At 41.9% G+C, this 16,512-nt stretch overlaps 1 protein-coding gene across 1 annotated transcript in view; it reads left to right on the top strand.

The window, feature by feature from the left end:
- The window catches only part of LOC124877947 (neurogenic locus notch homolog protein 1-like), a 53,135-nt gene that overhangs the window by 1,145 nt on the left and 35,478 nt on the right, over positions 1 to 16,512 (top strand). The window lies entirely within an intron of this gene.

The following is a 16,512-nucleotide window of genomic DNA, read 5'->3' on the forward strand; positions in this document are numbered from 1 at the left end:
ATGTAGAGCGAAATAAGTGGTGGACCCTGATGAGGCCAGGGGTCACCGTGAGATACTGTGTTTGGGTATGTGTTACTGCCACCACATTCTGTCGTATCTCCAGCCAAACTCTCCGACCCTAAATCTTGTTTTTCTTTTCTTTCACGGAGCGACAGCTGGGTTTGCCAGAAGCTGGGCGACCATTGTTCTGCTTTGCGATTAATTCTGTGTGACTAATCTGGGTGAGGCTTCCCAGAGAGACCCTCAAACCCTGTCCTTTTGCCCCCCCCACACCTTCTCTTGGGAGTTTTGTGCCCTCCTCAAAAGCCCTCAGTGCTCACTCTCTCTGATTGCACAAGACAGATGGCTAGACGTTTTATAACCTATTAAAAAATTAAATAAAGGTTTTTAGTAGTTGTATTTTTTAGGTTTAAGCCTAAACATTCTTCTTGTTTTGCTTTCTAGTTTAAATTTCCACTCTGGTATTAGCGGCAGCAGTCAGGTTCGTTCACTGCCGAATGATTGAGCCGGCCAGGTTAAAGCTTTGGACAGCAACAAGTGGGCAGTCACCCCCCCCCAAATCACCACAACTTAATTTGGCCTGGTCATGTATTCACTCGTTGCCCACACACACACACAAACAACCTCCTCACTGGGCCACAAAGCCATCATTGTGCCCCTGCACTGTCCTACTCCTCAGACGTCTTCAATTATACACGGAGATGGACATTAGGTTGGGTTTGACCAAGCGAGTGATTGCGTATTTCAGTGTTATTCTCTTCTTGTCCTTGTTGTTACTGTGGCAATGGATGGTCAGTAAAAAGTTCAAAGGTTGTCAAAGCCTAGGCAGATTGTCAATGTTTGGATGCTTTGATTATTCTAGCTACAGGTGTTTAAAATAAACCAGCCCTAAAATTCATGATTTTTCCCTTCTACATTTTCTCAGAGACTAATAATTTCCAAGCTAAAGAGTTGTGGATCCTTTTATTTTAAATGGCCCATTAGTGATGCCTTCTGAAGGCAGGGAACTGAGCTGAAGCAGTCTAGACCAGAAATAATATCTTGCAGATTCCAGCAGCACAATGGATGACCCATATCAAAGCAGCTCAGGGCCGAACTTCTTTCTGCCCAGAGATGAAAGATGTCGGGCCGACTTGATGTAGGGCGAAGAAGGATGTTGTTGAGAGATCGCATACCTCCTTTGGCACTGAGTTGATTGCAGAGTGACTTGAACTGGCAATGATTGGGTTGATTTGGTGCTTGAAAACTAAAAGTTCAAGATTTGTGTTTTTTTTTTTTTTTATTGAAGTTAAGTTCTTTTATTATTTTAAAGGTTTACATTTAATCAAATGCAACACTGAAAATGGTGTAAACCAGCTTTAATGTCTTTGTTTTGATTCTAAGGAACCAGACCTATTATAATTTAAAGTTGCTCTAATCAACTTTAAATTATAATAGGTCTGGTTCCTTAGAATCAAAACAAAGACAGCAGCGGCTGTCCGAGTGCATGTTGGACTCCGGCAGGGCTGCCCTTTGTCGCCGGTCCTGTTCATAACTTTTATGGACAGGATTTCTAGACGCAGCCAAGGGCCAGAGGGGGTCTGGTTTGGGGACCAGTGGATTTCGTCTCTTCTTTTTGCGGATGACGTGGTCCTGCTGGCCCCCTCTAGCCAAGACCTACAGCATGCGCTGTGGCGGTTCGCAGCCGAGTGTGAAGCGGCTGGGATGAGGATCAGCTCCTCCAAGTCCGAGGCCATGGTACTCGACCGGAAAAGGGTGGCTTGTCCTCTTCAGGTTGGAGGGGAGTTCCTGCCTCAAGTGGAGGAGTTTAAGTATCTCGGGGTCTTGTTCACGAGTGAGGGAAGAATTGAGCGGGAGATTGACAGACGGATCGGTGCAGCTGCCACAGTAATGGGGGCGCTGTGCCGGTCCATTGTGGTGAAGAGAGAGCTTAGCCGAAAAGCAAAGCTCTCAATTTACTGGTCGGTCTACGTTCCTACCCTCACCTATGGCCATGAACTTTGGGTCATGACCGAAAGAACGAGATCACGGATACAAGCGGCTGAAATGAGCTTCCTCCGTAGGGTGGCCGGGCACTCCCTTAGAGATAGGGTGAGGAGCTCGGCCATCCGGGAGGAGCTCGGAGTAGAGCCGCTGCTCCTCCACATTGAGAGGAGCCAGTTGAGGTGGCTCGGGCATCTATACCGGATGCCTCCTGGACGCCTTCCTCGGGAGGTGTTCCAGGCACGTCCCACCAGGAGGAGGCCCAGGGGACGGCCCAGGACACGCTGGAGGGACTATGTCTCTCGGCTGGCCTGGGAACGCCTTGGGCTCCCCCTGGAGGAGCTGGAGGAGGTGTCTGGAGAGAGGGACGTCTGGGCGTCTCTGCTGAGTCTGCTGCCCCCGCGACCCGGTCCTGGATAAGCGGAAGACGACGAACGAACGAACGAACGAACGAGTTGCTCTAATCAGTATCACTATTTTTTTTTTTTTACGTTTTCTGTTTTTCCAGTTTTATGTCCATTACCTGCACCAGAACATGAAAACATGTTTTTGTGTGAGTTACAAATGACAATCATGAAGGACGAAAGACGAAGTGCCATGCCTAAAAAAGAGACTTGTGTTTAAGAGACAAGAAATAAAAAGACAGCAGACCTGAGAGATGGGTAATCCTTAAAGGGACAGTTAAAGACTAGTTAGGCGATAAGTCTTTGAGCATCTTCATTGTGTATAAATACAGAATAGTTGGTCTTGGAAGCTTAAGCTAACGGCTGGTCTAAGCTGGGCTATTCCAAAGCGGTCTTCTACTATCTTTTAAAGAAAGTTCTACCTCAATGTACTTTTAACACAAGAACAATGCTGGTGGTGCACCGCCATCTGCCTTCATGTCTTGCGTAAAAATCCTGATTGACTTCTCTGTAAAGAGTTGTCTAATCTGAGGGTGATGAAAGTTCATAAAACAGCATTTGCAAAATCAACTATGACATTCTTTGATATTTTATTTTTTCGAAGACCAAATAAATTGGCTTAGCTTCTACAGGTCCTTCTCAAAATATTAGCATATTGTGATAAAGTTCATTATTTTCCATAATGTCATGATGAAAATTTAACATTCATATATTTTAGATTCATTGCACACTAACTGAAATATTTCAGGTCTTTTATTGTCTTAATACGGATGATTTTGGCATACAGCTCATGAAAACCCCAAATTCCTATCTCACAAAATTAGCATATCATTAAAAGGGTCTCTAAACAAGCTATGAACCTAATCATCTGAATCAACAAGTTAACTCTAAACACCTGCAAAAGATTCATGAGGCCTTTAAAACTCCCAGCCTGGTTCATCACTAAAAACCCCAATCATGGGTAAGACTGCCGACCTGACTGCTGTCCAGAAGGCCACTATTGACACCCTCAAGCAAGAGGGTAAGACACAGAAAGAAATTTCTGAACGAATAGGCTGTTCCCAGAGTGCTGTATCAAGGCACCTCAGTGGGAAGTCTGTGGGAAGGAAAAAGTGTGGCAGAAAACGCTGCACAACGAGAAGAGGTGACCGGACCCTGAGGAAGATTGTGGAGAAGGGCCGATTCCAGACCTTGGGGGACCTGCGGAAGCAGTGGACTGAGTCTGGAGTAGAAACATCCAGAGCCACCGTGCACAGGCATGTGCAGGAAATGAGCTACACGTGCCGCATTCCCCAGGTCAAGCCACTTTTGAACCAGAAACAGCGGCAGAAGCGCCTGACCTGGGCTACAGAGAAGCAGCACTGGACTGTTGCTCTGTGGTCCAAAGTACTTTTTTCGGATGAAAGCAAATTCTGCATGTCATTCGGAAATCAAGGTGCCAGAGTCTGGAGGAAGACTGGGGAGAAGGAAATGCCAAAATGCCAGAAGTCCAGTGTCAAGTACCCACAGTCAGTGATGGTCTGGGGTGCCGTGTCAGCTGCTGGTGTTGGTCCACTGTGTTTTATCAAGGGCAGGGTCAATGCAGCTAGCTATCAGGAGGTTTTGGAGCACTTCATGCTTCCATCTGCTGAAAAGCTTTATGGAGATGAAGATTTCATTTTTCAGCACGACCTGGCACCTGCTCACAGTGCCAAAACCACTGGTAAATGGTTTACTGACCATGGTATCACTGTGCTCAGTTGGCCTGCCAACTCTCCTGACCTGAACCCCATAGAGAATCTGTGGGATATTGTGAAGAGAACATTGAGAGACTCAAGACCCAACACTCTGGATGAGCTAAAGGCCGCTATTGAAGCATCCTGGGCCTCCATAAGACCTCAGCAGTGCCACAGGCTGATTGCCTCCATGCCACGCCGCATTGAAGCAGTAATTTCTGCAAAAGGATTCCCGACCAAGTATTGAGTGCATAACTGTACATGATTATTTGAAGGTTGACGTTTTTTGTATTAAAAACACTTTTCTTTTATTGGTCGGATGAAATATGCTAATTTTGTGAGATAGGAATTTTGGGTTTTCATAAGCTGTATGCCAAAATCATCCGTATTAAGACAATAAAATACCTGAAATATTTCAGTTAGTGTGCAATGAATCTAAAATATATGAATGTTAAATTTTCATCATGACATTATGGAAAATAATGAACTTTATCACAATATGCTAATATTTCGAGAAGGACCTGTATCTTATGGACAAACTAATCTGGGCTTTTACAAAATGACAAAGAGTTTTCAACTCCAGCTGAGGTATTAGATGCTTATTTAGCACAACCTCACTTTAAAGAACTATCCCTGTAAGTTGATCGTCTCCTGTTTGCCAAGTTTTTAGCAAATAGCTTTTCAGGAATCATCTTCTTAGTGCTAAAATGTAATTTTCTTTGTCAAACTGTTATATTTATAACTGTTCATAGATTCAGCTGAAAAAACACAATCAAACTGTATCTTTGTGACAGGATGATTCTGCCAAAAGTACCTAAGGATCCAGTTTAAAACATGTTCTTTGTTAAATTGCCTGTTATGTAATGACACAACCCTGGCTATATCCCTAGAGGATTCTAGGAGCCTTTTTATGGCAAGATGAGTCATGAGTCATGAGTCAGAATTAAGTGACAATAAAAAAATTTGTTATGTGGTTAAGGGTGCAATTGCAGCGCAGGGGTGGAGCGCACGACCTATTTACAGAGGCCTTAGTCCTCGAAGCAGCACCGTCAAGGGTTTGAATCCCGGCCTGTAGTCCTTGTACCATGTCTTCCTCCTCTCTATCCACCCCCATTTCCTGTCAGCTCACTTTCAAAACAAAAAATGAGAACGAAATGGCCACTAGTGCTGCAAAAACCATTAAAAAAAGGTAAGATGTTGAAATGACAGTGAGCAAAAGAGCCAGTGTCCAAAGAAAAACGTTATTAAAATCTTAGAAAAAATCAGGCTAACTTTAAGACTTCTGCAAACTACTGTATGTAAATGTAACCAAAGCTAATACTGGAGTTCCTTGTTGACATCATTGTTGAAAGAATCTATTTGCACCTGTCTTTAAAGATGGATAGAAAGTACTGTAAAAAGTCACTAATCTGACTCTAGCTTAACATTTCAGCAAGCTGAAAACATATATAAAGATTTTGAATAATCAAATTAATCTTTAACTAACATAATCAAAACCCCCGTTGCTGCAAGAGTGTTTAGCAGCCACATTGGTTTCTCTTTTTCTTGGCATCTCTAACTTGAGATTTAATGTGTCAAGGAGGGCAGCAGTCATTAAGGGGTTTAAATGGGAGAGATTGAATTTTGCTGCTAAAACCTGTTGGCTTTTTAGGGGTTTCAGCAAGTGATGCCTCAGATAACAATCAGAGCCATTAATTCCTCACTGGTATGTGTCTCTGCTACAGTATTAATTTACCTCTATGAAAGTGAACCCTTGTCCCTTCAGTTCTGAGCATTCTTCAATGGCACCTCTGTTTGCCCCAGTCAGATGAGTCTATCTTAACTCCCCCTCACGTCCTCCACCCCCCACCACTGAACTCCTATTCAGAGTCAGGAAGCAGCCATGGAGTGGCCTGCGGGAAGAAAAGGTGGCGTATCTGATCATATCATCACACAAGCAGAAGCACATAGTACAAGGCCTTTATATGGCCGCTGCCGCCACCAGTGTTAGGTTGCCCTTGGCTGTTGAGCGGGGTTTTCTTGCTGAAAGAAGCGACTTGGTGGTAGAGAACCTCTGCACCATTGATATTTGAGCCTCATAGTTTGGCATATGCCAAGACAAATCATATAAACTTTGATTGCAGTCACTGACAACCTGCATGAGTGTGTGTAAGTGTGTGTGTGTGTGTGTGTGTGTGTGTGTGTGTGTGTGTGTGAGAGAGAAACAAAAGTGCTGTGCGTATTCCAAACCACACTTCCTCTTTTCTATTATTTTCCTCCTGCCAGACCACCTGCTTGTGGGTTGAAGTATAACAATCATGTGGGCCATCCACTCATAAACACAGCACCGTGCTCCTTAATACCCATGATTACTTGTGGTTTTTGCCCATTGAGCTCCACATAAAAAACAGATTGACGATGTCTGCCAGGTGTGCTTTTAGCTTTCAGTCACTCTCACTACCGGACACAGCAAGTCTTTCACTGAATATTTAGGAGAAAGGGATGAGGTGGTCTTGTATGGGAATCCTTTGTAAGTCAATAGTAATTTAGGTTTTACAGGATGGTATCAATCGGGCTTTAATAATATTCTTGACTGGCGACTATAAATAACTGTCAACACAACAAGCACATTGTTTACGTCAAAATGAACCAGGGAACTTTTAGATAGACTATAAGCATATGGTCAAATTATTTAGTTATTATTGGTTTAGCCTTTGTTCAACGTAACTATTGCACATTAGTTAATGGAAGGTAGAACAGGAATTACTGTCTATTCATCCAACCACTTTTAATGCTCACCTCATCCTTGTAGGGTCATAGGTAGGCTGGAGCCCATCTCCAGCAGCCAATGGTTGAGAAGTGGACTAAACCATGAACAAGTCGCCAGGAATTATTTTAAACAAATGAATTGCAATATAATAAAATTGTAAACCAAAACGTATAATTTTTTTAATCATGTTCAAATCTGTTTTTGCTTACACTAATACAGTTATGCAAGATCAAAGGTCAAGTTCTTTATACAATCCTATCATTTATGATATTTATGAATGAACGTCCAAAACTGTTCCTAGGAATAAAAGTACTGCAGCAGTGGGTTTACATTTTTCACGTGTGCTTATTTTGTTTTAAGCTTAGTTCTTATTCTATGATTTTAGGCTCTTGTTGATAAAAACAGTTTGTTATGAAAGAATGTGAAACACGATCAAAGATATATTTCAAGCAGTATCCGAAATGTTCTGGACTGTGGCTGTGAGTGACTCCTTAATATCATCCTCTTTTTTCCCTTACTGTCCTCCTCTTCTTTAACATGTGAATCGTGTTATAGGAGCTTTAATTTGTTTTCCTGTTGGATGTTTTCAACATAATTCTACTGTGGCAAGAAATCATACAGTATGGCATATATGTATACAGTCATATTCAATAAATTAGAATATTACTGAACACACTATATAGATTAATTACACACAGATTGATTTTAAGCCTTTATTTATGTTACCTATGATGATTTTCCACTTACTTTATTAGATATGACTGTATCTTCAATGAGATCTTTCATTTTACATTGCAGAACGTATTACACTGAAGATTTTAAAGTATTCAATTTAATGTGAACAAATTGCACGTGTCAGCTATTTGATTGGTTACATGTTGAAATTGTTGTAAGTTTGGTGTCTGAAGGTCCCAAAAGCAGGCAGACAGGAGGCGGTTGAAGATGCAAAATATGGCAGCTGATAAAAGTTATAAAAGACAGAGTGATGGTAATTTTGCCATTTTATACTTCTTTATACTACTTTATATTTCGTGCCATTTCATACCCCACTTTGTCAGGTGTAAAATTGAGCCATCTGCCACGGGAGGTTTTGTACCAACAGTACATCAGTTTTTACAAGCCAAAAGGGATGTTTCATACTCATTTTGACAACCAACAGTTTTTACTAACTCTATAGTTGACTTATAGTCAACTAGAGGCTTGATTATGTCACTTCAATCTGTCATATTTCATGAGAGCCAACCAAGAGGGGATCGAAATGGAATAATGGTCTAAAACAATGTTTTCAGAAAACATTTATCTCCATAATTCATGAAAACACTTAATCACAAAGAAACATACAGACATCGGTGTGAAATCAATCTTTTTCACTATTAGATTACGCATTACCAGTATTCACAATCAAGAATACCACCACAAAAAAATCTCTAACCTGGGACAGCTGAAATTTGCAGATTGTATTGACTGTGTAAATTGTCCTCACTGTTAAAGTAATTTTAAGTCAAAAACAGATGTGGATAACAGGTAAACTGGCATATAGATATACAACTTTGTGATTATGTGCCAATGTATAAACAAATAAATGGATTTATGTACACAGAAAAAAACAGAATGGAGTCATTTAGCTCAGGCAGGATGTGATGATGGGATTTTTTCTGCAACACGTACACTAACGTCCTGAGGGTTCACCGTCAGTTGCACCTTCAGACTCCCGGAAAGCCTATAAGTGGTTCCCAGCCTCGTGAAGCAGGCTGTGGCAGAAGTCATTAGAGCAACTCAGTCTCTCAAAAAACACTTACTCACATACACATGTTAAGTGCTTGTTCCCTGGGGGTAGCTGGTTCTTTCCCATGGGCTACATCCATATTGCTCCTAAATTCACAGGGTCACTAAAGAAGGCCGCCAGATGTGGGCCGGCCAGGTCAGCTCTCCTGTACAATTACAGAGGAAGGAAAAGAGTGATGAACATAAGGAGAGGGCAAGAGTTGGAGAGTCCTGTAATTTCTGTGGCCAGTTAGGATTCAGCGGTAACTTCTGCTTCAGTTCCACTAAAAACAACAGCCATGGATTTTCCGACAGAATTTGTTCTACTCGATAGGCCAATTTTATCCCAATAGCGTCAATTTGTGTGACTGAAGCCAAATCTCAGTGTACGTTTCAGAGACACGTTTCTCCTCGTGTGGTATTAAAGTTGACACTGTGGTTAGCCACGATACACGCTGCTGGGAAAGCACAAGAGAGGGCAAGAAAAGGGGAGAAAAACAGGGAAGAGAGGCCCCTCTCCCCTTGGGCAAAGCTTTTAAAATAGATCAGACAAGACTAAAAAGGACTTAGCCGAGCCACAGAAGCAAACGGCCAGGAAATGAGAAGTAGTGGGGTGCCGGTGGGGGACGATTGGGATGAAGAGAGGGAAAGTCATAGGTACAAACATGGTCCACTAACCCAGTTTGACTCCCAAATGAAGGCACCAGAGACATCAGAGAAAATGCCTGGTTATTAAATCACAGAAACTAAGATGCAAAGACTTGACTATAGGTAAGCTTTTTAACAGACATGCCACTTGTAGCTTGCTTACTGCAGTTCAAACCAGCATTAACTAAATTAATTTTTTAAGCCATGCCTATTTTTTGCTGACCAGAAATATTTCCAAACAGCCAATTTCTTCTTTCTTGTAAGCCACAGAAAAGTTTAGAAATCTTTGTTCAACCAGCTGACAGGCAGTGCACAGAAAGAAACATTTGAAGGAGGGGCAGTTTTGCATTAATTTCTCACGTCAATCCGGCTCTTTATCTGGCATTTAGTAAAATAAATTGAAATTTTGGGAACAGCATGATTTGTAAAACCTTTGTAAAACCTTGGCATTACTTGATCACTACTTTTTTACAGTTTTGCCAAACTTTTAAGACTAAATTTAAATCTATTAGAAGAATTACAGAACAGGGGTCAGGCACATGTACAGGTCCTTCTCAAAATATTAGCATATTGTGATAAAGTTCATTATTTTCCATAATGTCATGATGAAAATTTAACATTCATATATTTTAGATTCATTGCACACTAACTGAAATATTTCAGGTCTTTTATTGTCTTAATACGGATGATTTTGGCATACAGCTCATGAAAACCCCAAATTCCTATCTCACAAAATTAGCATATCATTAAAAGGGTCTCTAAACGAGCTATGAACCTAATCATCTGAATCAACGAGTTAACTCTAAACACCTGCAAAAGATTCCGGAGGCCTTTAAAACTCCCAGCCTGGTTCATCACTCAAAACCCCAATCATGGGTAAGACTGCCGACCTGACTGCTGTCCAGAAGGCCACTATTGACACCCTCAAGCAAGAGGGTAAGACACAGAAAGAAATTTCTGAACGAATAGGCTGTTCCCAGAGTGCTGTATCAAGGCACCTCAGTGGAAAGTCTGTGGGAAGGAAAAAGTGTGGCAGAAAACGCTGCACAACGAGAAGAGGTGACCGGACCCTGAGGAAGATTGTGGAGAAGGGCCGATTCCAGACCTTGGGGGACCTGCGGAAGCAGTGGACTGAGTCTGGAGTAGAAACATCCAGAGCCACCGTGCACAGACGTGTGCAGGAAATGGGCTACAGGTGCCGCATTCCCCAGGTCAAGCCACTTTTGAACCAGAAACAGCGGCAGAAGCGCCTGACCTGGGCTACAGAGAAGCAGCACTGGACTGTTGCTCAGTGGTCCAAAGTACTTTTTTCGGATGAAAGCAAATTCTGCATGTCATTCGGAAATCAAGGTGCCAGAGTCTGGAGGAAGACTGGGGAGAAGGAAATGCCAAAATGCCAGAAGTCCAGTGTCAAGTACCCACAGTCAGTGATGGTCTGGGGTGCCGTGTCAGCTGCTGGTGTTGGTCCACTGTGTTTTATCACGGGCAGGGTCAATGCAGCTAGCTATCAGGAGATTTTGGAGCACTTCATGCTTCCATCTGCTGAAAAGCTTTATGGAGATGAAGATTTCATTTTTCAGCACTACCTGGCACCTTCTCACAGTGCCAAAACCACTGGTAAATGGTTTACTGACCATGGTATCACTGTGCTCAATTGGTCTGCCAACTCTCCTGACCTGAACCCCATAGAGAATCTGTGGGATATTGTGAAGAGAACGTTGAGAGACTCAAGACCCAACACTCTGAATGAGCTAAAGGCCGCTATCGAAGCATCCTGGGCCTCCATAAGACCTCAGCAGTGCCACAGGCTGATTGCCTCCATGCCACGCCGCATTGAAGCAGTCATTTCTGCCAAAGGATTCCCGACCAAGTATTGAGTGCATAACTGTACATGATTATTTGAAGGTTGACGTTTTTTGTATTAAAAACACTTTTCTTTTATTGGTCGGATGAAATATGCTAATTTTGTGAGATAGGAATTTGGGGTTTTCATGAGCTGTATGCCACAATCATCCGTATTAAGACAATAAAAGACCTGAAATATTTCAGTTAGTGTGCAATGAATCTAAAATATATGAATGTTAAATTTTCATCATTACATTATGGAAAATAATGAACTTTATCACAATATGCTAATATTCTGAGAAGGACCTGTATATGTTTGAGAAAGGCCAAAGGCAAACAGTAAAATAATTGTAACTTGTAGGGTTGAACATTTAAGAAAGGTTCCAGTAAAACAGCTGCCTCCCTGGTTCATGTCTGGTCAGACCCATCCTTTGGCACATTGCATTTCCTGCCAAAATCTGTTCCTCTCAGTTGGATCAATTAATCTGTACATAACATAATATTTTCATATTATAATGAATTAAAATGTAAACTACAGGCCATAATAAATTGGTATTTTTTAATGGTTTTGTGTGCGTGTTCTTCTGCAAGGTTTGCTTAAATCAGAAATGTGTTACTAATTTGTTGTTACAATCAATAGAAATTATTAACAAGTTAAAGTTTTTTTTCCTGTAGTTAATAAAATTTGGGAATATTTACAGTTATTTTTGTTTTGCAAAAAATGTAACCAGACCCTGACTTTGTGTCCCACAGAGCTTTACATGGCATAATTATTGAATTAAATAAATAGACAACCTAATTCACTAAGCCTATTAAAAAGCATCCAAAGTGAGCTGCATGCAGCTGCCTGAATCCATGTAATCTCCCTGGGCTTTTATTTGTGTACAGTGCACATGTGTAGCCCACATATTACATCTCTCCATCTGCGTGTGACCTCAGAAAGATGGCAGATGGCAGGTTGGCCCTGCAGTCAGGAAAACCCCTTTAGAGTGACGCCTGGCTCAGGGTCAAATGTCACCACAACATCTGCTGCAGGCTCAAGCCGCCGCCCCGGCGCTGTCGTGCGTCCCATCCGTGCCACAGACCTGTTGCCACCGGCTACTGCGGAAGCATTTGAAGAAGAGATGAACGAGAAGTCGGTGCGGAGGAGAACAATCACGATTGCCAGGGCAGGGATGACAGAGGAGATAATAACAGTATCGTCCTTACCGCAGAGATAATTCCACTGCTGTCCTGCAGTTACATTATACCTCCCAAACACCTGATATTTGCTCAGCTTCTGATTTGAGCCCTTCTTTTCATGTCTTCTTTATTTACCTTTCCAGTGGCCTGGTTTACCTGCTGCTGTTGACGTTATCGGGCTCTGCAGGCCACCAGATTTCACTTGTTGAAGCAGCTGCTTTGTTCTGTTTGCTTTGAACACAGAAAAGGCTCAATAAAGAAATCTCTGAATATTTTTTATCTTACCCACCTTTTTATACATTCAAGACCTTCTGGAAGCAGTTGATTTTATGCCTGTAAAGACTGTTTTGAGACAAGTGTGTATTTGACAGTGTTTGCCAAGTGAAGGAACAAACTGTTAGCATTCTTTGCCCAGCGTGTGCTATAGTTGACTTACTGTTAGCACCTCAGCTGAAGTGTGATTGCATAGAGCATCCATCAGCGTAAGGGTGCGGGGACTTTCTGTTTGTTTTCTAGGCCTTGTGTGAGACATTGGGCTGTTTTGCAAAGTTTCAAATCCTCTAAGATTTTTATTTTTTCATGGAGGAATGATATGCAGCTGCTTACTAGCCTCTATTGAGGTTAAAAATCAGGCCAAGAGACTCTTTAGAGTAAACATTCCTTCTCAAACAGCTTTCTCTTTGTACTTTTAAGAGTCCAGCCAAGCCTGTTCTAGTTGCCTTTCTTCCAGACTCTTTTGGAAGAAAGTCTCACTGTTAAAAGAGGCGGTTTGACAGGAGTAGACTGAACTGGTTTTGGAGGGAAAGAAGCTGCACAGAGATGAAGGATTGGATGCCAGCAACTGTTTAGATTTTAAGAGAGGAAGTGAAACCAGCAACGCAGGCCAGTTCAGGAACAGAGGACGTTTCACAGAAAGATTTTTCGAGACACTGAGAGGAGAAAGATGTGAGAAATGAGAGAAAAGAGGAGGTGTAACAGCTGAATATGCCTGGCCTGGAGTGAGCTCTGAATGGGAGTGTGTGTGGGGGGGAGGGACCCACTTATGCTCCCTCTTCTTTCTTCTCTTCTCTTGTTCCTCGTTTCACTTGGAAGAACATAGGAAAGAGGGAAGCCATTCAAATGCCGACACTGCAAAGAATGTCCAACTCATGATGTATGTGACGTTCACTGGAGTGTCTCCTAAAGGCAGCTTTGATTCATTCCATATTTGATATAAGAAGAACAACGTAAACATTTTTGAGTTTATAATGATGTTTTTGGGCAGTTCAGCCTTTTCCTGTCCCCATGCTGAGGACATTAGTAGGACAGGATGCCATGGATGAAGGAAGGAGGCTGCAGATATGGGAGACGAAAGGAGGGGGGTTGTGGGGTGGGTGGCTGGCTGGGGCAGCAGCTGCTGTCTCCTCATTAACATGCACACCTGCTCCCTGCAGCCTTTTTCCAGCAAGCTCGTGTGGCGCCTCACAACTCAAGCACTCGCCACCGCGAGGGGTTTAATCAGACTGGCCTCTGTACCACCCTACAAACAGACCCCCCCCAATCAGAGTAGCACACATGCCTCGACTGTTCTTTATGACACTTGATATGTAGAAGAATTTAACATGTTTTAACATCTGAAGTGAAGATGTAAAGATTGTATTAATGAGAGTCTAAGGTCGTTTTAGGTTTCTCATCCCCCTAAAATTGACATGTTACATTTGTGATTCTAAGTTTAAGAAAAACTGCACCAAAATGCAGAAGCAGACTAACTTCTGAAAAACCATATTTTTTTTTCGGTCTTTTTGGTGAGCATGTGTGAATTTCAGCCTTAGTTTACTTTTCTTAGCTGACAGGCGTGGCAGCTCTGTGATCTTCTGCTGCTGTAAGCCCATCTGCTTCAAGGTTCGACGTGTTTGGCTTTCAGAGATGGTATTCTGCATACCATAGTTTTAACAAGGTGTAATTTACCCTAACATTGCCTCTCTATTATCTCAAACATCATTATCCTGTAACATCGCCAGAGCTTTTCCATCTGCTACCTGACTATTTTTTATAAACCAAAATTATTGTTTCAAAATCACATAATTCAGCAGTTTTTGAACAATGCAGACCACTCCGCTAAATTTACATTCTGATGCTCAGTTTGAACTCCAGCAAGTCATCTTTGCCACATCTAGATGCCTTAAATGCATGAAGTTGCTACCATATTATTTGCTGATTTAATTTCTGCGTAATCAATAGCACAGCTGTACCAAATAAAGTGGCTGATCAGTGTATACCTGTTGCACTTTGCTCTATGTTGTGCTGCAGCTCGGACTATAAGAGTAGAATATTTTCTTTCATAGGTTAAGAGATTACCAAGATAAAAGTCAAATTTATTTTAAATCAACTAACAAAATAGTAGATTAGAACTATAAGCGTTTTGTCATTAATTGTTACATTAAAAGCTTTATGTCATGTTCCACACTTGTTTGTGTTTCTGTTAATTACACTAACCTGTTTTTTATGTAGCCTGTTACATCTTAGTTGTATTTAAGTTTCTGTTTTCTGTCCTTTTGTTGTTCAATTCAGTTTATTTCAATTCAGTTTATTTATATAGCGCCAATTCACAACGCATGTTGTCTCAAGGCACTTCACAAATGGTTTGGAATCGTATAGGGTTGTTGGGGAGGTTAAACTACTGAGTGTTAGAGTTTGGACATTTTAGAATGGGCTATGTGTAGGGGTACTAAGTAAAATAATACCCTGAAAAAGTGTGTCCATATATAGCCCACTGGAGGCCATTGTTATACTAAAACCACAAGGATTGGGGGTACCTCTCTCTGTCAGACTGATTATAACCATTGGAAAAGAGAAGGGGTTGCACAGGTAGCAGAAATGGAGGGTGTGTTTGCACTTCAACCATAACTGAGCTGGTTTAGCCTAAACCTGACTCCCCCTTACTCCATCCAACAAGGAGGGAGGAAGGCAGAGGTAAAAATAATTGGAGAGTGTTTTTTCCTGTTGCATTATGTGAAAGGTGGGTAACTTTAAAATGGGCTAAGTCAATTCAGTCGAATCATATAGATTTCAATTCAGGCACATACATTCCAATTAATCCTAATCATTGAACAGTGCAGTCAGATTCAGTTATTTATTCAAACTGGATAAAAAGTTTTTCTATCTAAGGAAACCCAGCAGATTGCATCCAGTCAGTGACTTGTAGCATTCACTCCTCCTGGATGAGCATGTAGAGACAGTGGACAGTCACTGGCGTTGACTTTGCAGCAATCCCTCATACTGAGCATGCATGTAGCGACAGTGGAGAGAAAAAACTCCCTTTTAACAGGAAGAAACCTCCAGCAGAACCAGGCTCAGTGTGAGCGGCCATCTGCCACGACCGACTGGGGGTTTGAGAGAACAGAGCAGAGACACAAAAAGAACACAGAAGCACTGATCCAGGAGTACTTTCTATGGGAAGGAAAAGTAAATGTTAATGGATGTAGCTCCTTTAGTCCTTTCATCTAGGAAGAAAGAACAGATAAACTCTGAGCCAGTTTTCAAGGTTAGAGTCTGAAAGAGAGCACATACAGTTAGTCACAGTAAAAGCTCAGTCAGTAGGAGAGAGACAGGGTTAAATACTGAAAGACAGGGCCAAGTGTATCATCAGTAGAAGGTGAGCATTAAGTTGTTGCCAGCAGAAGCTTGGACGATGCCCCCCTCCATGAAGGTGTCACAGGTAGAGACAGAGTCAGGCCAGGTGTAGCTTCTAGGAAGAGAAAAGAGAGAGAACAAAGTTAGAAGCTGAAATAACAGCAAAAAATGCAAAATTGGAGAGTAGTATGAGAATATAGCGAAGAGAGTGAAAGTGGTCATTATGTCCTCCAGCAGCCTAAGCCTATAGCAGCATAACTACAGAGATAGCTCAGGATAACCTAAGCCACTCTAACTATAAGCTTTATCAAAAAGGAAAGTTTTTAGCCTGGCCTTAAAACACAATATCATGAAGAAAACATCCTGTCCATGCGGCCTTCCCACAAAATCAAAGCCCAAAGTCCCTCTAAAATACCTGACTAAAGACAACGAGGCTGTTAGCCATGAGGGGCTGGCGGGGCCACACCCCCAAACATTCCCAGGGTGTCCAGCACCTTTGTGTGTATACACATTTGTTAGGCTCTTTTTTGCTGTTTCCCTGGTTCCTGTGTTTCCTTTGTGTCTATAATTGTATCATTGTTTTCATTAAAATCCATTCATCCGCAATGTG

Source organism: Girardinichthys multiradiatus, chromosome 12 (genome assembly GCF_021462225.1).
Source record: "Girardinichthys multiradiatus isolate DD_20200921_A chromosome 12, DD_fGirMul_XY1, whole genome shotgun sequence".
Taxonomy (NCBI): domain Eukaryota; kingdom Metazoa; phylum Chordata; class Actinopteri; order Cyprinodontiformes; family Goodeidae; genus Girardinichthys; species Girardinichthys multiradiatus.